This window comes from Polyergus mexicanus, unplaced genomic scaffold, assembly GCF_030449975.1.
Source record: "Polyergus mexicanus isolate NDT 795.1 unplaced genomic scaffold, iyPolMexi1.0 SCAF_19, whole genome shotgun sequence".
Classification (NCBI taxonomy): domain Eukaryota; kingdom Metazoa; phylum Arthropoda; class Insecta; order Hymenoptera; family Formicidae; genus Polyergus; species Polyergus mexicanus.
In genome coordinates, this window is record NW_027223339.1 from 3,213,351 (window position 1) to 3,237,437 (window position 24,087).

Here is a 24,087-nt window from a genome sequence, read left to right on the forward strand (position 1 = left end):
CAAATTTTTTGTGTTACTTGGAATTTGAAGCGATGTACTTGAGATTTGAGAGAAAAATCAGAAGACTAAATAAAAAAAAAAAATCATATAAAAACATATATATACATGTAATACAATTTATTCCCCGCCTAGCTTTATATGCTTTCAATATACCCCTGTGTGTTTTCTTGTCAAAATATTGAAAAATATTGTTAAGTTATAGATAATTCTTAGAAAGAAGATTTTAGAGTGACAAAATCGATACCGTATAATATCTTTCAAAGACATTCGAGTGCTCCACGTTAACAATAAGATAAAAAAGATTAGTTTCCTTTGTCATATTGTTTCCTTTATCCTTGAATAGGAATTTGTAGATATTTCAAAGTTCCTTGGCAACGAAAAGCGCGCATTCGCAAAGATGCAGGCGACGATATTTCCTCTTGAACCATCCGCAATTGCCGCAACGTTGCGTAATGCGATGCAATGTGGTGCAAGATGCATTGTCTCAACTCCGGTCGATCGATGTAGATATTTTGTGCCAAGGAAATTGGCGAAAAAATTACAATGCTCACGATAAATAATGAAAGTATATTTGTGGATAAACGAGGTCAACAAATTTCTAACTGCTCGAAATAGTGCAACGAACACGATGCATCAAAGTGTACCAATGTTGCATGATGAGTTATAATAAAAGATAAAAGATATAATGCTGTAATTTATAGTATATCTTGCACATGTGTCTATTTTCAAAAAAAAAAATAATATAATAAATTTGTATTTTTAATAAATTTCTTTTTCAGCAATCAAAACAAATTTTTAGGTATTAATTTTTGTAATATAATTAAAATAATAGAATAAAAAAAACATTTAAAGAGGAATACATAATTATTTTAAAAGCAATTAACATAAGTAGAGTCTTTCATAAATGCATATGAAAGATGGATATCTGTACTTTGTATGAAAGAAATATCGCAAATTCTAATGTTAGAACTGAGAAATGAGTCTCTTTAGTTTTTTCTGAAAAAGGATAAATTTTTGTATCATATAAAAATTAAAAATCAATTATTAATTTATAATTTTAAATCAATTGCTTTCAATTTAAAATATAATGGAAATTGATTTCCCTTTTTTATATAAAAGCTATCGTTTTAAAAAAATGATAAGGTTCTAATAGCAGATATTACTACATGAGGTTTTAATAGCAGATATTACCACATAAGGTTCTAATAACAGATATTACTACAAAAGATATTTATACATTATACTGTTTTATGTATGTGTGTGCAATCATGCCATAGAGAATTGTGCGTCTGCTTCCTGTGCTGAAGAGTTCGGATTCAAATCTAACCAGAAACATATCGAATATATTTGATCACCACTTCTCGAAAAGCAATAGCAAACCACTAAGAGTATTTTGCCAAGAGAACCTTTTTAATCTAGCAGTTTGGACCCGGCGTTAAACTATAAGTCCCATATGTTTGCGCAAAACTATAAAAAAAGCGTACAGCGTAGGTAGATATATTATACATATACAAGGTATCTCTAAAGTCTGATCTCATCCCTAGATCTCGGAAACGGTTTTAAATATGGAAAAATATTTCCGACAAAAGTTGTAGGATATTGAGGGGGACACATGATAAAAATTATGGACTTGATCTTGAGTGATCTGTTAGGTGAAGCTCATCGGTGTTTTCTTAAATGGAATTCCCAATTTTTTATTGCATATTCTTGTAGTCTTTGTCGAGACGTTTTCAAAACACTACCTATTTTTGTTTTTTGCGCAAGTCATTCTATAAAGCTTCAAAGTTGACATACCGTCGGTATTCGCATTACTCAAGATGTATCGCGTGGAGGTTGCACGGTCGGATTTACGTCTCTTGTGTGTGTGTGTGTGCATGCGCGCGCGCGCGCGTGTGTGTGTGTGTAGGCGCGCGCGCGTGAAAAGAAATCACAACAGAATAAACAATTATAACTTTTAAAGAATAGATAAAACGCATTTTTAATAGCTAGAAATATATGGACAGATGTGTAAGAGAGAGCCTTTCTTGTTATTAATATGTTAATAATAAGAAATAATATGAGTGTCAATGTAAATCTAACTGATTTATCTATAAATAGCAAAGGACATCGCGTAATATTATTTCAGTTAACATAAAAAGGCGCATACAGTTGTCTTCTCTCATATTCTACTCACTCTTTTTATTCTTTGAAAAAAAGTTTGCATATACTATCTCATATATAATAAAAATAATAATAAATAGCAAAACCAATTATTATAAATTATTGCATAATTAGTTTATAATTATGTATTTGAGTTATCAAGTTAGTCAAAACATAACATTCATAGCACATAATATATTCAGCATAATAAAATAATTTTATTTAATTAATACTGATTTTAAGATTTTATTTAAAAAATTTAATATTTGGTTTTTTTGAGAGGGAATATTATGTTTATAAGTGTGCATAATCGTCGCTTAATATTTCGATTCCTAGGCACGTCTGTCGCAATATCCGCACACATTCGAAATCACGTGATGAGCGTTTCTCTAATCCCTTGGATATATTCGCGACTGCGATATAACACGCGGAAGATGCAATTTCCGACACGTATTTCCACCGGAAGCGCGACTCGGAATGATAAGTAGCGTTAAGCTGGAGGGCGTCAAACTAATCGATGAATGTATTTCTTTCTCTCTCTCTCTCTCCCTCCTCACTTTATATCATTTTCGATTATTTCTATCTTTATTTGCACACGCTACTTGTCTTTTTCTTCCTCTTATTCTTTTGCATTATAAGTATTTGTTAACACACACACACACACACGCGCGCGCGCGCGCGCGCGCACGCACACACATTATATTTGTTAATTTATTTCTTTCTTCTTATTTATTTAAAAAAATATACATTACTTTTAAAACAAAGTTTAAAATTTGTAAATAGAAATGTAATCGTAGAAAATAAATTAAGATTCTGATACAATTTTTTTCAAATTTTAAAATGTTAATTTAATATGCTCAAATATTTCATAAACACTTTTATCGATTATAATTTATCCTTTTTATAATTTGATGATGAATTTTAGATCATTCTCGTTATGTATTTTATTCTGCCTCTGCTCTCGTGCCAATATCCGATTACACAGAATGTCTATCAAGAATGGAAAAGTTTGCGTGTAAATTTTAATTTTCAATACGCACACAGCGGGTGTTCTGCAATTAACTTTCGTCACAACCACTTGCCGTAAGCTATGAACATTTATAGAATCCAATGTGCTTCTTGAAACCGCAGTTGTATTATCCTGGGTGAGAAAAAGTTATCTCTGTTTCTATCAAGAAGCTGCGATAAGGACCATTTCACACTAATGATGCTGTCTTATCTTTCCAATAAATTATAAGCATCTCGCCAAATTCCATCAACTCTCTCGAAAACTCAACAATTAAATTTATCTTTACATAGAAGTTATATAATCTTTTGATTTCTCAAGTTTTCAGTTAATACAAGAGATAAGATTTAAACATTTTTATGATTACGATATAAGAGATTAGATAAACGAAATTATATAAACGATACAGTTCTGAATTTGACATTTTTCAATTATCTAGTATATTTTCCGAGCACATTACGAAAAAACGGCAATCAAAACATCATTAGAAACTTGATATAAATCTCAAGTAAAAGATAAAAGTCAATGAGACTCTTAAAAAATTCGCATAAAGATCAATTCGAAGAGTTGCACCGACGATCGACAAAAGGAAAATTAGTTGCACGTTATCGCCGTGTGACGAAGTGTCGTTGCATTATTCAGGAAGCAGCCTCCGCCTTTTCTTCTAGATTCTTTACGGATGAGGGAACGCGTTCAATTGGCCATTCACGAGCACAAACGGAGGAAAAAAGGAAAGCTAATACTTTCCATAGATCATATGAAATTTGTGCAGGTGTAATGGATATCATCTAACAAATGACTTGATCTTACAAAACTGACATAAACGCGAGAAAAAAAAGAAGATATCCACATATGAGGCTAATATTAACATCACAAAAGCTACTCAAAGGCCGTTTCAGGACGGCGCATTACTCGAACTGGAATAATGAAAGAGAAGTATGCTTGCAATCTCTATCCATGAGCCTCGAGCGGTAGAAAATAGCGTAATTAGCAGCTACGCTACGAAAATGGTTTTTCAGGAGAAACAAACGGCCTCTCTTTACCTTGTAATGTTCCGTCGCTGAGAGAAATTCAAGAGACAATTTCGCATTTTTTCAAACACACTCTCTACGGATTTTCGATAAATCTTCCCATCAGTCACACTTGTGAAATGTTTCCACATACGCATGACTCTCCTCTTATTTTAGTTATATTTATTTTTGCTACAGTTCTTTTTCCCAGTCTGTAATCTCTTGTCAGAGATGTGGTTACCTTTCTATATGTATATGTAAGTAATGTGTGTCATTGTACTTGTTGCGCGAATTATTACTAAAGTTATTAGTATGTGTTAAAAGATAAAAAAAGAGATAGGCTGGTATACACAGATGCTATCCCAAGAATGGAGAGACATTCGCCAAAATATCAGATAACGTATCGTATATCGTACGCGAAACATAGCGTACACATCAGGTAAAGGATGTAGATGTATAGCTCGAGTCGACGCGATATTCCATTCTTAACGTTTCCTCAGACCTTTCTTTCACCTTTGGTCCCCTTCCCCGTCCCTCTTACCGTGTACCACACTTCCCGCCCGTCGCTTTCACGAGGAGTACATCGGAGTCACGAATGTACGTGCATTCGTATTCCAGTTGTTCAGCCGTTGAATTTATGGCCTCTCTGTCCACTTCTCATTTCCTGGAACCACGGGAGGTTTGCAAGAAAATCAGACGTATATTCGCGGATGACCAAAATATTTTTCCTTCTGCACATTTTCGAGATTATCCGATGAGTGTAAGGGGTTGAGAAGAAGAAGAAAGGAAAAAGGAGGAATTCGGTAATATCGGCGAGTATCCCGATCGGTAGAATTATGCGAGTAAGACAATAGGGGGACAATAGGAGGATAATAGACATCCAAATAAATAAAAATGCAAGTTTGAAGATTATTCCATCTCTTCGCGTTAATACTTCAAATGTCACTTGCAAGGAAAGATGTCCAACTCGGCAATTTGGAAAAGTCATGAACTTTTGGAAATAATTAGAGAGTGTGTGGTGTGATAAGCTATCATATCTTCTTTCATTTGCAAATAATATAACCACTTGTGAAAAACTGTATTTAGAAAATTATTATATTTAGAAAATGGTATTATTTTAAATTATTGAAAATAAAAACTTATAAAAATATTTTAACCCCAAGAAATGGTACAAATATATCCTACAAAAATAATGATATCAATAACCTGCGCCAACTGAAAATAAAAATTAGACATATATATATTAGGTGTACAACTTTGCTTCCGCCGTTTTTTTTCCGAAATTCGAGGCTTTATTGTAAAAAACTGGTTATACATTTATGATTCAAAGTATTGTCCACTCCCAATGATCGTGCCAATTCTTTTTGACTTTAACTCGAGTCTTCATTAAGTAATGCCTCTAATTCTGCATCTTCGAAAACCTTCTCTCTTCCACCGCTATGCCGGTCTTCGACGTAAAAATCACCGTTCTTGAAGCGTTGAAACCACTCACGACACGTTCTTTCACTAATAGCGGCTTCACCATAACTACTTGAGAGCATTCGATGAACCTCAGCCGCAGATTTCTTCATATTGAAGCAGAAAATTAAAACCTCCCGCAAATGACGAGAATTTGGCTCGTAAACTGACATTTTCAATCGAGAATAACTTTATGATGCGGACACAAATCGACTAATGTTTCTATGGGGTTATGTTGACAGATGCCCAAGTTTATCGCATGACGTCTATGATCTATTTATTTCGACCACTACTTACCGCTAAAGCCATCTATATGAAAACGGCAGAAGCAAAGTTGTACACCTAATATATATATATACAGGGTGTCCCATTTTAAAAGTTCCACCTTCATAACTTTTCAGGATCAACGTTTGAAGGAAAACGACTCGAATAAAAGTTGTAGAGAACAAAGGGGGTTATCTAATAGTAACCTTGGATTTGACATTAAAAGTCATTTTCAAGATCATTTAAAGGTCAACTTCCGTTTTTTAAATAGAACCCCCTATTTTTCATTACATATTCTTGTAGCTCATCTCGAGAGCTTTCCAAAACACTATAATAAAATATTTTTTCATTAAGTATTTTTTAGGAGTTATTTTATATTTTAATCTGACATATTTTGATATAAAAAATAAAATATTTCGTAAAATATTCAGTTTTCGATAATCTTACCGTAATACTTTTATGTACAGAATAATGAGATAAAGCAATTAGTGCCGAAAAAAAATTAATAATTGTTTAAAAAAATACATTGTAAATAATTTTCTTAAAAACAATTATTTTTTATACTAATTGATTTGTCTCATTATTCTGTACATAGAAGTATTACGGTAAGACTATCAAAAACTAAATATTTTACGAGATATTTAATTTTTTATATCAAAATATGTCAGATTAAAATATAAAATAACTCAAAAAGTACTTAATAAAAAAATACTTTATTATAGTGTTTTGGAAAGCTCTCGATGTCAGTTACAAGAATGCTAAATAAAAAATAGGGGGTTTCATTTAAGAAATTAAAGATGTCCTTGACTTGACCGTAACGATGCCATACAAGGTCAAACCAATGACACCATCTTATGTTTCCCTCAAAACCATACAATTTTTGTTGAAAACGTTTTTCTCTAAAATGCTTAGTTTTTGAAAGAAAAGGGGTGTACGGGTGGTCTAGGACACCCTGTACTTATTTTAAGACAATTTATATATATATATATATATATATATATATATATATATATTCTCAAATTTTTATTATTAAATTTTCTTCTTATTTTTTTTCTTATTAAAAGTTTTCAAATTATATTATTAAAAATTTTGTTGATGTTAATTAAATATTATGGCCATAGAATTATTTCTAAAGAAAAAAGGAAGAGTGAGAAAGAATTTGAATATATAATTTCAATTTATAATACACGCAACATGTATGTTTCAAAAATATAAGCTTGAAATCAGATAAGTTATTATAATACAAGTTCGTATATTCGAAGAGTCGTTGAATTTTACCATAGAAAAACCAAGATATAATCAGGTCAAGTTTGTCTAACAGTTGTCTCGAGAGCGATGGATTTTAAAAATGATATGGTTTTCTTTAATTTTATTGGCGGAAATTCGCAGCTGCTCCTGAAAACGCTGTTGATCTGTGCATTACGTGACGTTCCGAAACGCTCATCAAGACAATTTTGTATGTCCCAAAACCGTCTTACGAAGTCCTGCGGCCAAGGAAAAATATACGAACCGGTCATTAGCGGCGCGGCTACGCAGAAGTTTCCTTTTTGGATCCGCTCGGGATCATTAGGGGGATTTAGGCCAGGAAGAAGGAAGAAGGATTACGCATCGCGCGTGCACACAAAGGTTCCGAATTCGAGAACACTGCGCTCCATTCCGTTTTGTGTAGCGGCATGTGAAAACAGCACAAAGAAGATTAACGACATTCCAATTAGACTTTCCCCGTGAATTGGCTCGTTTGTGAGAACCCGTGATAAATTTGCGATCGATATCGATTGATTTGTTACGCAAGCTGTCGAGTTGCAATTTGACTGTTCGCGTTTACATTCTTGATTCGCGAGCACTTTTTCGTCGATGTCGCGAGGCTCTGAGTTGTGTTGTGCATCCTCGGACATCTTCAGTACGAAAACATCGGGATAGTGGTGGCAGGTGCTTCCGAGCAGCAAGAGCAGCACGAGCTTGAAGAAGAGAGCGGGGAGTTAAGAAAGGGCAGAGGAAAGGGGAAAAGAAGATAGAGGAGGAAAGAAAGATCAGACGAGCGGTGGAGGAGAGGATGGACGGAGAAATCCCGTCTCGGAGAGTTCTCGCGATGTGTGATCCTGTTTAACGATAATGGGGCTGCGAGAGACGCGTGCCAGCTGGGTAACGCTCTTTCGGAATCTGATTTTTATGCCTCCCTTTTCCTCTTTTTCCCTTTTCACTCTTTATCTCTCTTTCTTTCTTCCTTCGGTCGCGGGGCCGCGGGGCCGCAATCCGGTCGAGGGCAGATGGCTCGAGCCACCTTACATCGTCGTCCGTCGTCGTCGTCGTCGTCTTCGTCGCGGAGCCTCAGGGCCCTGCTTCCTCATCGTGTAAAAAAGGATGGACGACAATCCACTTCGAGCCAGGACCAGAGCAATGCACGCGTTTTGTAGGCGACACAGGCACCTTCTCACACCGATTCTCGTGATGTTACGAAGTGATTTCGCCGAAGCTCGGTGTAAACTCGGGGAGCACACTTGGCAAGTAAAATAATGTAATACCGTTACATGATTCGTGTCAGTAATGATTTTCGAAAGTAATTTTTTTGGCCGTTCTTAATAAAAAATTCTTTCATCCATGCCGCGTGAATTATTTCGAGTACATTGGAAGCACACAATAAACAAACAAATTGTTATAATATTACTGGTAATTGCTGACGCACGAATGCCAAGTTATTTTATACATTTTATCGAAGTCAACGCCAATTAAGATCTTTCTAATGAATATATAAAAACAATATTTGCCTTTTGTCTTTTTACGACAAGGTTTGTTTTATTCAATAAATCAATTTATATGATATTTTTAAATATACAAAATATAATTTTATATTTTTATGATTTTCTTATATCGAGAAAGATAAAATATCGCAAAATATTATATTAAAATATGATTATATTATATATAAAATTATATATAGCAAGCGGTCGCGGGATTACTTATTTTTTATCTTTAAATTGTGACATAGAGTGACATCTGTATGTATCAAAATTGATGATATTAAAACCTGCAAATATTTATTAATCTCATTAAAGAAGATTACGATAAGTTTGTACACCAAAGTAGACATAACATTGTATTTACATGATTTTTCATATCCTTGTATCGCTTTTTCCTGGCATTCTGACTACGATCATAAATATTTACATCGTAAATAATGTACTTTTCTCGCACAGGAGTCATAATGTCAACAGCGTTGAGCACAAAAATATTATGCTGTTAATCTTATCAATGCATAGAAGCAAACCGGAGAAAGTTGGAAGGAAATACAAGTCGATTCTGAATATCCATTGATAAGAATAAACGATGGTTTCGTTGCGATGTGGGTTACAGAGTTTAGCGCAAATGGCATTACAGAGAATTTGTGGAATATAATAATAAACGGTAGAAATTAAGTGCTGTACGTCTATACATTAAATATCATCCATTAATTTACACTTTTGATTCTCTTATATTCTCCTTATTAGTTTTTAATTCAAATTGAATTTAAAAACATGATTTGCTATAGATAGAATATTGCAAGTAGAATTTAAAATATTTCAAATAGAGAATTTTATCTCGTATAATTCTCGTTTTTTCATTATGTATAAAGGTGATTAAAGTTAAAATGGCATTTGGAATTAGCTTATTTTCGACAGAAATTGTCTCTTGTCACCCCATTAAAAAATACTTTGCTCTTATGGCGCAAGTAATAATTGTTGCTTAGAACACATCCCTGAATATATTTCATAAAGGTCAGATATACATTATGAATGTCACGTAGTTGTATAATGAGGAAAGACGAGGGGAATGTTAAAGAAGAACGATCTTCCCAATGCGAGGAAGTCGAACTGAATCGGTAGTGACACCCTTTTTTCTTTCGCTTATGATGACTCACAATTAAAAATCGTTTAGTCTGCGCTTTATTATCGTTGTTATTCGTTATTAAAAAAGATATTAGCAGAGATATTGTTCGAGTAAAGTTTAGAGTGAATATATCAGGAATTAAAAGCATCATTTCTCGTATATATAGGGTGTCTCACAACCTCCGCACAATATTTTAATAGTGTATTCTAGAGGTAAAATGGAGTAAAAAATCTTAATACAGAAATATCGAGGCTACAATAGTTTTTGAGTTATAAGTGATCAAAGTTTTCCAATAATATTGCATAGAATTCGCGTCCTCAGGTTCGTAATTTTACACACATATATTTACACACTATTGAAACATATACACAATATTGAAACTATTGCAGATATTCTATTATATGATATATTTTCGTCAATTATGGTCTCAAGAATGTGGTGAAATTAATTCATACTTATTTGTATTACTTTTTGTAGATATAAAGAACATAATAATAATAGAAATTATTTTATTGAATTTAATATTTATCTTTTTTTCAATGGAAATCATAGATATCGCGTTAAAATAATGTGAGATGAAAAGATAATATGTTGAGTATCGATAACTCGAATATATTTCTTTCCATATCCCAAAAATCCAAAATAATTGATGAATCGCATGTAGAGAAGTGGCTGTGTCAGTTGTGGTCGATATGTTGACACACCTTAAAACGTGTCTGTTTTTGTAATTTGTTTTTCCAGGAAAGATAAATTGACTCTTCACTGATTGTGAGAGTATAATTTTTTAATCGCCCTTCATATACTGTGCTCTCACTCAAAGCGTTATTATATCGAACATTATATAACGCAGTGTGAATTCTTTCATCAGAATTTGCTTTATTGGAAATACCTTATCTACTGAAGTGTTTACTACGAGATTATTTACGCAAACTGAGCATGGGTTATTAATTTTGCAATAGCGTCAATGTGACGAACTACCACGATCATTGACACGTTGCATTTATATCATACTTTCCTTTATATAACACATAAATAAACATTGATAAATATCAAGAGGAAGATATTTTTTAAATGCAGATTATTAAAAATAATTGTTTAAATACTTTGGTTTAAGTAACATATTATAAAATTTATTTTCTATTATATGTGACGACACAACATTCAAATATTTTATTGTTTATATAATGAGAAAAATAATTATTTTATTTAAGGGGGAAACCAGTGTAATGGCTAAAAATAAACTATTTTTACGGATTTTTTTTCCTGGTAAATAATTGCCTTTTTTTCAAATCGCGTTATTAACATCACAAAGAACATAATTTGAATTACTTTTTTTTTTTGAAATTTTCGTTAAAAAATATTAATATTTATAGCTACAATAGCCAATAGTGTAAGCCGCCTTGAAAAAAATGGACGCACACGTAGCGGGCCAATGTAAGCCCTGAAACGAGAAAAACAAATATTTTCCTAAAATATAAGACAATAACTTCAGTTGCACTCATGAATTAAAAAAAAAATAATTTGTTATAAAATGGCGGACTTTTGAAGAAAAAAGTCCCAAAATTGGTGAAGTATTGACCTCTGTTTTTTAATACTATTACAAAAAAGCAAATTATTCAATCGAAAATTCCATACGGGCAACTGAAGCTATTGTCTTATATCTTAAGAAAATACTTGTTTTTTTGTTGTTTTAGAGTTTTCGTTGCCCCGCTACGCGCGTGCCTATTTTATTTTAAGACGTCTCATACTATTGGCTATTGTAGCTATAAATATTAATATTTTTTAACAAAAATTTCACGAAAGGAAGTTCAAATTATGTACTTTGTCAAATTAATATCGCGATTTGAAAAAAAAGATCATTTACCAGAAAAAAAATCCTTAAAAATAGCCTTTTTTTTAACCGTTACACTGGTTGCCCCCCTTAATTGATTACTTGAAATATCTAATAAAAAGTATATATTTGAAACATTTATTTCTGTTTGGTAAAGTTATATATTGACAAAAATATTTTAAATAGAATTTTAATTAATATACAAATAAATTATTATTTTTGTCTCACATTGACTGTTTATAACAAAAATATTTAAAAGTCAGCATTTTCATTTTTCTTTTATTTCAAGTATTATTTTACCCACACTGTTCTTGATATTAAATGATTACAAGAGAGATTTTCATTCTTTTTCTTTATTTTTGACGCAATAACGACTTAAATAATATGATGCGTGGAAAGTATCTAAATATTTTTCAATTTAGAATAATTTACACTTCAAATTTTACGTATTTATTTCTAAATACGAAATAATTTAAATTTTGTGCAGTATATATTTCTTTCAATTGCTGCATTAATGGATATGTCGATATATCTGGTATACACAGAATTTGGTATCGTTCCATCTTACTTGAACCTTTTCGCGCTTATTTGTTCACTTCCAATCCTGACCGATTTTTTCATGTTCTTTGAAAGAATGATGCGCCAGTAAATCGTGATCACACGTGTGCGCGTGTGCATGTGTACACGGCAGCCCGCAGGTAAAACGCGTAAAATCCAACGCGCACCTACACACCGACCTAACCTGCGTGTACACGCATGAGAGAAGCGGAGGATTGATCGCAGGAGAGGCAGGTGCTGAGAGAGCGACAGCTGCGTGTGCGCGATCTTCCTTTACGAACGGGAACGGGGCGCGTTTTCAAATCTCTCTCTCTCTCTCTCTCTCTCTCTCTCTCTCTCGCTCTCGCTCTAATGGCCCGCGTTTGCAGCGCTGTATGTGCGCCTGCTGAAGAATAAAAAATTATCGGGGTTAAGGGCCAAGTTAATGGGAGCCAAGAGAGAGAGAAAGAGAGAGAGAGAGAGAGAGAGAGAGAGAGACGCGTCTTCTTTTCTATCACAAATATTTATGGATACGTCGAAGGACATTCCGCGGGAATATCGATGTTTAAACCGATGACCACGAATGCTCGGCGTATAATTGATACCTGCCTCAATGGCCTCACTCGCGTATGTAATTCTATGCACTGACGATGAGAAACGATGATTATTGACGAGCAGCTGTGGTTTCGTCAGCATGATGCCAGTTTGTAGAAAATGAGATGCATTTACTTCGAAATTATTTAAAGAATTGAATTGATGGACAGTGATTCTTTATCTTCGTTAATCCAATATTGATATGATAATTATATGACTAGCCCTAGACATATTTTGCTGATATAAATAAATTAAAAATACAACGATTCACGAAATTGGGAGACAAATGTTTCAAACATTTTAAAGAATTAATTAGAAATGTATTATGTAAAAAATATAAATTGTTTTTTTTTCTTGTGAATAAATATTAATTATAGTCTTTCTTTAATCTGTTTTTCTTATTCTTGTTATATTAAAAACTTTTATAAAATTTTTAACATTATTCCTAAAGTCGATGAAACTATTGATTTTATTGATTTCATTGTGTATTAGTTAAAATCAAGTTAAATTCATATAAAATTAAATAATATAATTTTATTGTTGTCATTTACTTTTATTTATAATTAAAAATGAGTATGTCTATTATAATAAAAAGAATAAAACTTTTTGATATTATTTTTAAAAACAAACTCAATTTTTAAAAATTCGTTGAATTTATTCGCGCGCAAAATAGACAATCTTAGATAGTACATAAATCTAATATTCTTTTAAATATTGTACTTTGTATGACATTTTCTCAAGTATACTTAATTACTCCGATTTATCTCGCGATGTGTGAAATATCTCGCCATATATTAAATATCTTTCGTAAAATAAAGCACTCGTATAATCCCATTTAAACGAATATCTCACCAAACAGGATACCGTGTTGTCGGTATTCTCTTTATGCAAACAAAGACGCAACACCTGGCAGAAAACGGCGCGCATCCTACGGATGTTTTTGCAAAGTAGCGCCACGTTGTTCGGCTCCCACTGACCAAGTTGCAAAAGGTTAAATTGCCGGCGTACATATTGTAATCTGGCCACTTGTTAATGCGTAGCGGTGTATCTTCCTCTCTTTCTCGCTTACTCTTCTCTCTGCTTCGTTTTGGTCTGCTTTATTTTTGCGGGCCGCCCTCGTGCCCGCGTGACGGTAAACGGAGTTTCGCGCATATCTTTTTTTCGGCCAATAACAGTTGGTGAACACGCGAAAAACGTCGAGGAAACCGCACAAAGCCTTGATACAATCAACGCGCGATAGGCTTGGAGTAAATAAAAGAACGATGAAAGAGAAAGAGAAAAAGAAGGGTTAAAAAGTTGGAAAAAGAAAGCGGTGCCGACTTGAGCATTAGTGCGAGCAATTTTGACAAAATAAAACGGGGAGGGGATGGGGAAGAAAAATGCGGGGAGAAATAAAGAATTACTGAAATTACGGCGTTGCGCCAACGCCAACAGGAAGCAGTTATTGCTTCCCCTCTGGATAAAGTACAGGCCTCATTTCTTTTCCGCCAATTTACTCGCGAGAAGTTCCTGTATAATGCATAAGAATTGATTTACCGGCAACGTATACTAACGTTGATTGTAACCGTTATTGCGATGTTTAAGACGGCATTGAATATAACTTTTTAATGTTCTACACGTTCTAATGTTGAGTACACGACTTTTCTAAAGGTCTACAAATTTTGTCAAATTATTTGTAACGTTATATTGTTAATTATTTTTCCATTATTTTATCTTACCCAACCATTATGTTAGATTTTCGCTACTGTAAACTACTTTCCCTCCGCGTCCGATTATATTTGTTTTATATAAATTATTCTAAAAGTTTTAGATAACATATAATTATTTTATAAATATCTTCTTATTGAATCATAATTTTCAGTCATCTCAAGCATTGTCTTCCATATAAATTATAGTTTTATTTTAATTTATCGTATGCTTTTTATGAATACATACATACATATATACGTATAATATCTACGAACAACTTAGAATATGTTCCGTTTTAGTTTGAAAACACAAAAACCAGGGTTGGGAAAGTTACTTTATAAAAGTAACTCGTTACCGTTACCGTTATTTTTTCTAAAAAGTAACTCGTTACCGTTACTCGTTACTAATTTTAAAAAGTAACTCGTTACCGTTACAGTTATTAAAAAGTAACGAGTCGTTACAATTTCCGTTACTTTTTTACAATACAAACTAATAAATTATTTTGCATAAGAAAAACTTTTAAAAAATTGTAAGCAAGATTTCATTCAAGGTTTATTACAAAATAAATGATTAAATTTTATCGAAATTCTTTATTAATTTTTAATAAAATTTGTTGCTCCATAGTATCATCATTTAAATGCCCTCTTTGTGGTGTTAATACAGAGCCACCGATGCTAAACATTCTTTCTACAGATGCACTGCTTGGTAGAGCTGTATTATATTTAATAAAAAGTTTTTTAAATTTTGGATAGTCGTTTAACATTTCTATATTACAATTATTTGATTTTAAAAACCGTTGCAATTCTTCTTGTTCAGATTCATTTTGCACCGTTTTTTGCTCAAAAATGAAAAAATCATCGTGATCGTCAGATTTTCCAGCTTTTGAAGAATTTTCAGTTGATCGGATTCCCAATAAATCCTCCAAGTAATTTTCAGCACGTTTTTTTTTTTCCGGTTAACCAGTTTAACTTAAATTTTGGATGTAAACATGCTGCTATTATTAATTCTTTTGTTTCAAATATTGTAAGAAATCTAAAATCAAATATAGTAAATTAAGCGACATTGTTTGTTTTATCGAAATTAATACTTTTGAATCAATAGTTTAAAATAAAATAATATTTTTCAATTAAATCCTTATTTAAAATTAAATAACATATGTATTAATCAAATTAATAAGTTACCTTTTATTTAAACCTTGCTGAATAGCTTCAACTAATGAATGGCAATCTATAAGGTCAGATTTATTGAGATTTTCTAATTCAGCTTTACGGTTAAGATAAAAATTTCATCACGCACAATAGCAAGAATAATATCTTAAATAAATCAAAAAATTTGAAAAAAGTAACGATAAAAGTAACTGTTAAATTCGTTACTCGTTACCGAAAAATGTAACGAAGTTACTTTTTCCGTTACAAATAAAATTTGTAACGCCATTACCGTTACAGTTACCGAAAAAAAGTAACTGTAACGGTAACGGCGTTACAAGTAACGCGTTACTTCCCAACCCTGACAAAAACATACTTCAAGTATAGTTCTCATCTAGCAAAGATTTGATGTGCCGCAGGATTTCCAGCAATTCCCTTTCCTTGCCCGATAGGAAAAGAGCACAATCTGCAGTACTAATCAATCATATTCGTTGGCACAGTTTTTGCTAGCGCCGTATGAAACATGCTTCGAAAAGCGAGCAACAAGAGCGAGAAAGAGATAAAAAGCGATTCGATGCGGGGGACTGTTTTTCCCTCTGTCACTCTCTCCGTTTGGCTTTCACCTGGATAATATGATCCTTGTGAATTCATCTCTCTGTTAGCATTCTTTCGTCTTGGCTTCGCTTTACTTGCGACTTCATATCGGGCTTCATCTGGATCTGACCTGATGCGATAATGCTTCGCGGTTACTTCTTTTTTTCTTTCTTTCTGCGTCTCCCTACTTGTATCTTCTCCGGAAAAGTTGAGGAGCAATCGAATTCAATCCTCTCGAAGTCGCTCGAGAATCAGCCAGCTGCACGCGACCGCGCAGGTGTATCTCTTGCTCGACAATTGTCAAGTTGATTTTATATACACGACGCGTTTCTCTACCGCGCATCCGGAATTCCTACAAAGCAATTAGAAAGATTTCAGGACTATTCGGCATAAAAAGGGGAAAAGCAGGTTGACGGCGTGCATATTAACGCTTCAATTTCCATTTGCGATCTCCAAGGTTGATAACGAGTCGGATTTTTAGCCGATTGTAGGCTTCCTATTAGTATGGCAATATACGGTCATCGTAATTATCTTGGCCTGTCTCATTGTCTCTTAGTATAATATATGTATACTATAATCCATCAGCTTTCTTTTAATAATTGTTATGAATACGTTGATAAGATTCTTCAGAAATGAGGAATTGACAATAAAATCTAAATTTGGTTGTAACATCATACTATAACTTTTTCACTTTACATACAATAAAATTAATAATGTTTCAAATATATTTATATTAAAATATGACGCATGTTTGATTTATATTTAAAATTGATGTTTATATTGACAAAATTATTAAAAGATTAATTCTTAAACAAACATAATTTCAATAATCAGCTCCAAAAATGGATATATATATAAGGGAAAACCTGGCACTTTTTTGGATTTGTCTTTCTACAAAAAAATCTGAGAGTAAAAAAAATTTTGCCGATCGTTAGTAGTCTTTAGTGAACCTTAAACTATGAGAAAATAAGAGGCTAGTTGCTGAAAAAAAATTTTTGGTTATCAAGAATAACAAGATTTTGTGGAGAAGTCAAAGTACCCGGTTTTGTCCTATCGATAAAGTCAAACCGGGTATCCATTTGAAAATATGCAAAACACCAGTAATTACAAAATCTAGATTTATTTTAATCAAAATACAATATAAAGATGTATTGACAAAAATCATAAATAAAGATATTCTCTTGTTCGACATCGCTGCAGGATTTCTTTATTTAACTTTTTAACTTTAGGGGTCTCAAAAAGCTTTTTTTTAGTCATTTCTTTTTCTGAGCGTTAGTTTTTGTTTTCAAATGTTTTTCGTATGGACACAAAGTCAGGATAATATTTTCTCTTCTTTTCATTATATGAGATGTGTAAGTACCCGGTTTTGCTCCAATACAACAAAAGTAATAAATACGGCGCTTGTATATTCCGACGTACAAAGTGCCGATCAAAACTTATATGATATTCTCTCTAATATGTACAGAATGCAACTTATCGAAATTGATGCTCTATATAGAAAAAGTGCACGACGACTCAATTCTTGCCTCGATATTGATCTTTTTGGGGCTAAAAATATTGAAATTCTATTAAAAAAGAAATATCGTGTGCACAGGAGCACGGTTTGTTTTAAAATAATGATGGCGCCAATCTACAACTAATAACACAAGTTAGCCATAGATAGCAGCATTTATTACGAAAAAACAGGGGTACCTGGTTTAACTCGCCTACCCAATTTTCCTCTATATATAAAAAGGTTTTACCCAATTTTTCTCTATATATAAAATTATTGTAAGAAAATATTTCTTATTTTATCATTTATTAATTTAATTATAATTTCGATTAGAATTATATATTATATTTTTGATTAAGTCACATTTATCTGTCACATCTTCATTACTCGATTATTATCAAAATCGTTAAATTAAATTCTTGGGCATATTGTATTATGTCAAACTCGTTAACAAAATATGAAATATAAAATAAATAAAACTCACGCGCTGGACAACTGTTGATTCTTCCGATATTCGAGAGCAAATAAATTATTAACAATAAATAAAATTTTGAACAAATCAAAAATTTACATTTTTGCACACGCAAACATTTATTTAAACATTTAAAGTTCTAATAATTTTTTCACACAAACACTCAGATTTTCATAAATTTGTTTAAATGGATCAAGTCAAACATCATCAAACATGAAATCACAAGATTGCAAATATGATACAAAAATCAATATAAATCAACTCGAAACTTTGCACATTATAATTGCATTTTATAACTTTGCACATTAATTGCATATTAACTGCACTATACGAATTTTTTAACTGCTAATGTAGATCTTGTTCCGGAAAAATGGAGACCACCGGCATATTGCATTCATTATCAGCATATAGGTCGCTATATTTTTCTCATTGTCGGTATAACCATATTTTTTAAATCAAATATTCACCAAGATTGCTATAGGATTTTCACTAAACTTTATAACATTAAATATCAATTATCCAAAAAACGTATCAAAAATTGATTGTACGAGCTATTTTGATTTTCAATAAATCCGAACATATTATAACCACCATATAAATATTACTTTATCTTCAAATCAAAAATAGTACAATCAGAATACTCATAATTTATTAAAAGATAAATGTGACAATTATTCGTTAATTGAATTACATTTCATTTGGCAACTAATTACATTAAAATTGTTATATGAGTTTGATTCATCTCGCTACGTACTATGCGTTTTCTTCTACGAAGCGACATTAAAAAAGTGCACATGACAAAGAATCGAGATGCGAAATTTCCGATGATGGTTCCATCTATAAGAGATAAAGAGAAAGAGAGATAGAGAAACAGAATAAGATTAAAAAATATCTTTTCCTTATTTATATTATAATAGATAATAGGTATCTCTCTAAACTATCTTAAATAAAAAGAAAAAACAATCTATGTGTTTCTTTCACAATTTAAAGTAGGCAAGTACAAACCAATATCAATGAATATTTCCCTAACATGTCTATGCTATTTGTACAATAATTTTGAATGTGTATATACGCTATTTCTTTTCTGAATTATTAGAATTAAATCTTTTTTTCAAATATTATTTTTTTATTGGCCCATTATTTCTATTCGTCTGCATTCAATAAGAATATTGAAAGTTATTTACCAAACAACATGTTGGTAACATAAACCGCACCTGATATCAAGATCAATAAATGATCGGAACTCAAATAGAAAGGATGCCGAGCAGCTGTCCCTTCACAGTTCTTAAAAATAGGGTTCCCTAAATAGTATAGTATAATAAATAATTTCGATTTAAACGATAAGACAAATAATTTAGTGGTAACTCTTTCAACCGCGTTAGTTTCTTTGTCAAATCTTAAAGAGAGAAGAATTCAGATCTAGATAATTTAGCAAAGTTCTTATGACAGCACAGCTGTCGTATTGTGTTCATAAAACGTTACCACATTAGATCGAAAATTTAAATTGAAATTATGCAATAAAATTTACATAAACTTTTTTTCTCTCAAAAAACCTTTTTTCTCGCAAAATTCTTTTTATCTCAAATACGAAAAATAATTTATATAAAGTTCGTTCTTTAAAACGTCAACGTAGTAAAAATAAACAATTTAAAAAGACGATACATTTTTATAAATAAAAATGTTAAAAGCACATATAATATTTTCATCAGTTATATAAAAATATATAGCACAGTACTCAAGATATTCTAAATTGCAATTATGTGGGAATACCCGTGTATAATAATTAATATCGCTCTCTTCAATTTCAATTATCTTAGTGATGGCCTTGGTATTCTCTTTCCTCCAGATGGAAGCTGGTCCTTTACTAAGCTACTAAACCCGACCTCAACGCATCTCGTTTGCTTGAAATTTTGTCTATTAGTTTCATCCTTTTCATATAAAACCGCTTACCCAGTCGACGTTGCATTATAGCATCTTTGTTGTGCGTGGCGTATTCCGAAATACCGTGTTTCGATGCACAATAAAGGAGCGCGCAGCCAAGCAAAAGAAAGAAGAGTTAAAAGGCAACCGGGTGCTTGCAAACACTACTTACCTACTTTAATTTTGCGATGTTATCCGCATCGAAGGCGAATTGCAATTTACCAGCGGCGGTTTTGAAGGTACATACAATATTAGGTTGTGCTTGAATGTTAAGGAATAAAAACATACAAAAGTTCTTTTGTAACAATATCTCAATATCTTTTAGAAATAAGACGAAAAATTTATGACTTATATTTCATAAGTTAGATTTAACATATTTTTCCAATTGTTTGATATTGTCGTAAATATATAATACACATATTCTCTTAATTTTTTTCTATTTAAACATTAAACTTTCTATAATAGTTATTTTCTCATATTTTATCAACGGACTGGAAAATTGATCTTTTCTTAAAGTGCACCATTAGAAAAAATTTAAACGGACATAAATTTAAAAAGAAGTGATAGTTTTCTCGTTGTTATGACATTCTAGTTTGTCACACACAATGTTGTATCGCGCGTTAAGCAACGAGTAGTATCCATCAATTTTCCTGAACGTAAAAGTAGTACTCTGTTATTTATTGCCATTTCCCCGATCGTATGTTTCGTGCTGCGTAATCGGTCGGACCGATTAGCGATTTCAAGGGGTGAATTAAGAACACTTCCATTACGGAACAAGGGCATATGCAGCATCGTGTGCTCTTTCATTCTACATATTTTTATCCCATACGCATATCGGAGTCATACGGAGAGAGAAAACAATCAATCAAAAATTATATTCAATTGCGGTGACGATAGATAATTACGAGTACTTATAGCTACCTTTTGCAACTTTCCGTTTCACGTAAGAAATTGTTTAGATAATGTAGTTCAGGAATATATCGACATATATTAGAAATGACGGTACTTCTACAATTTAACAATAGTTTGAAAGCTGAGAACTCGAAAACGTTTATAACTAGTATGAGCTGTTTTTATTATAATAATGAAAATGTCCAAAATTAAGTATGATGTTATTTTATTTCAACTTGAGAAAAAATGCTATATGGTCAGATGTAAATTTTATATGATCATATAAAATTATATACATATGTTACTAGATCTTTTCATAACTAATTATGCATATTTACATCATATTTTTCTTTTCTCATTCAAAAAGTCATATTTTCAAAAAGAAATACTTTATATTATTTCAATAGAAAAATGTGCGAATTTTCTATTAATCCAGATCTCACTTAAATAAGAAAAGAACAAATTACAAGTATTAAACAAATTTACTCTTTAGTTTTTTTATAGGATTTTTATCCACTCTCTTTAGTTTATACATATATATATAACAAAGATTACAATATATCAGTTCTGATTCGTAAAATATTAACCAATTGATCCAGAATTATTATATTGTTATACCAAAATATTCACTTTGGATTCTACGACTTTCGTATTTAACATTTTTTTCTAAAATGTTTTCTTCAAGAATTTTTCATTTGAAAATTAATTTGACCTTTAAATGACCTCTAGGGAAAATTTTATCTCGTAACATGACCACATAGCTGAACATAAAATTTTCCGTTCTTTTCATTTCCGGAATAAAAAATATAGGTTTCCATTTAAAAATTTCAAATTGATCTCGAAATAACCTCTAAATTTGACCTCTAGTTGACCTCAAAGTCAAAGTCACCATCAAATGCCCCACTTTAAGCCATATAACTTTGTCTGAAACATTTTTTTCTACATCTCACTCCTTCCGAGATATTTCAAGGGTCCGGGACTTTTTCCCCATCCTGTATATAAATATATATATCTTTATATACATATTTATATATGCATTTATATACATGTTTGATAACATCAATGGATTAAATATATCTAATTTTCTTTTTTCCATTTATAAATTGATAAATAGCTATAATAATGAATTGTCATAAAGATTTTTATAGCATATATATTTAAAAAATATATATACATCATATTACATAAATATATTTATACAATCTTATACTTGTCTATATATAAACAAACTTTTGATAAACTTTTTCCTAAAACAAAAATGTTTAAAATTTTATTCTTATATTGGCTGCGTTCGGGGAGCACGCTTTTAGCGCTATGAGCGTACTATATTCTTGTTCAACTTTCAATAAGTAACAAAGATAGAACGATGCTGTTAGCGCTAATAGCGTCTCCCCGAATGCACCCATTATACGTTGAAGTAATTTACTTATTCTGCCAACATGGACATATTTGATAATATAAAAAGATAAAATATCTACCAATTTTTCTTTCCGGTTAAATCAATGAATAGCTATTTCCCATTATATTATATTTTATTAATTCCTGATTTCTTTTTTATCTTTTCTTATTTCTTTCTGTTTTCTTATTTCTTTTTTTTGGTAAATATGTGCATAAAAAGTTATACCTCACCGATTTTATTGCTACTTAAATATGTTGTAGGGGAGAATCTTCTGAGTAATTTGCCGCAAGAAAAAAGTGGGGGAATTTGTTTAGAAGATATGATAAAGTTTGACATTAAAATTTGTGTATGCTGTAATAATCTATTATTTTTTTATTGAAAAAAGTTTACGACTTTAACGCGGGGAGTATAGCAGGGGCCCTCCGCCTATACCTCCATCCCAAAAAAATTCAACCCCGAAGCTATAATTTGGGTTATATAACGTAATCCAAACCAAATTTTAGTTTTAAATCAGAAATAGGTTTAGGTTAGGTTATATCTTCCGGAAGCCCCCATAGGGGAAGGGGTGGGGCGGAAGCTACTGTGTCCACATATATTTTACAACGCGAAGCGAGGTCCACCCTACAATGGTTGTGTGCATGGAAAAGTGTATCCGTGGATGCAGTGGGTCCCCCCCCCCCCTACGGGAAAGCTCCACTTCCGGAAAATATAACCTAACCTAAATCTATTTCTGATTTAAAACTAAAATTTGGTTTGGATTATGTTATATAACCCATGACCTTGTACTTATCTCGTAAATGTAAACAAAAACATTTCCTACGTTCTCTGCAAGAAATAAAATGTACACAAATATCACTGTTCTTAATTTTATTTTATAATACTTCAAAAAAAGCATGAAAATTGTGAAATTTTAATTTATTATATCTTCTAAACGAATGCTTTCCCCCACTTTTTTCTTGCGGGAATTGCTCAGAAGAATCTCCCCTACAACATATTTAAGTAGCGATAAAATCGATGAGATGTAATCTTTTATGCATGTTTACCCTTTTCTTAAATTGTATTTTTAACTTTTCATTGTTCGATTATATATTTATTCTATTTCTCTTTACTATATGTATCTCTATTTTCCCTATCTTTCTATTTCTCTCGTTTACTTAATCTTTGCATGCTTATGGCTTCTATACGTAACGAAAACGTCGTGCGAAAAAACGCGACACGATACTTGAATCAATTTTTTATTCTTATGGAAAAGTACTAAATTATTTGATTATAGCGTCGCTTTTTGCTGTGCAGATTTTTCGCGTTCTGTCATTTCATATTACTTCTGTTCACTTGCTATAACATTTTTCTTCTTTTGTTCATATCATTTTTTCATTCACGTTGCTCTTTCTGTTCTTTTTTCTATACAAATAAATAAATTATTTTATTTTTATTTCATGGAATATATTATTAAATAAAATATACAATTACATTATTTTCTTTTTCTATTTTGCTACTTTATATAAAATGCTATTGTATATAAAATAACCAATTGATCATGTTTATTGTAAATGTAAAAAATATGTACAAATTTGTTTTATATAGATGTATATAGAAAATAGCAAAAGAAAGTAATTTAATTGTTTTATTTAATGATATCTTCTATAAAATAAAAATATATGTATAAAAATTAATTTATTTGTATAGAGAAAAGAGCAGAAAGAAAGAGAATGACATGAATGAAACAATAATATGAACAAAAGGAAAAAAAATATTATAGCGAGCGAACCGAACCAACACGAA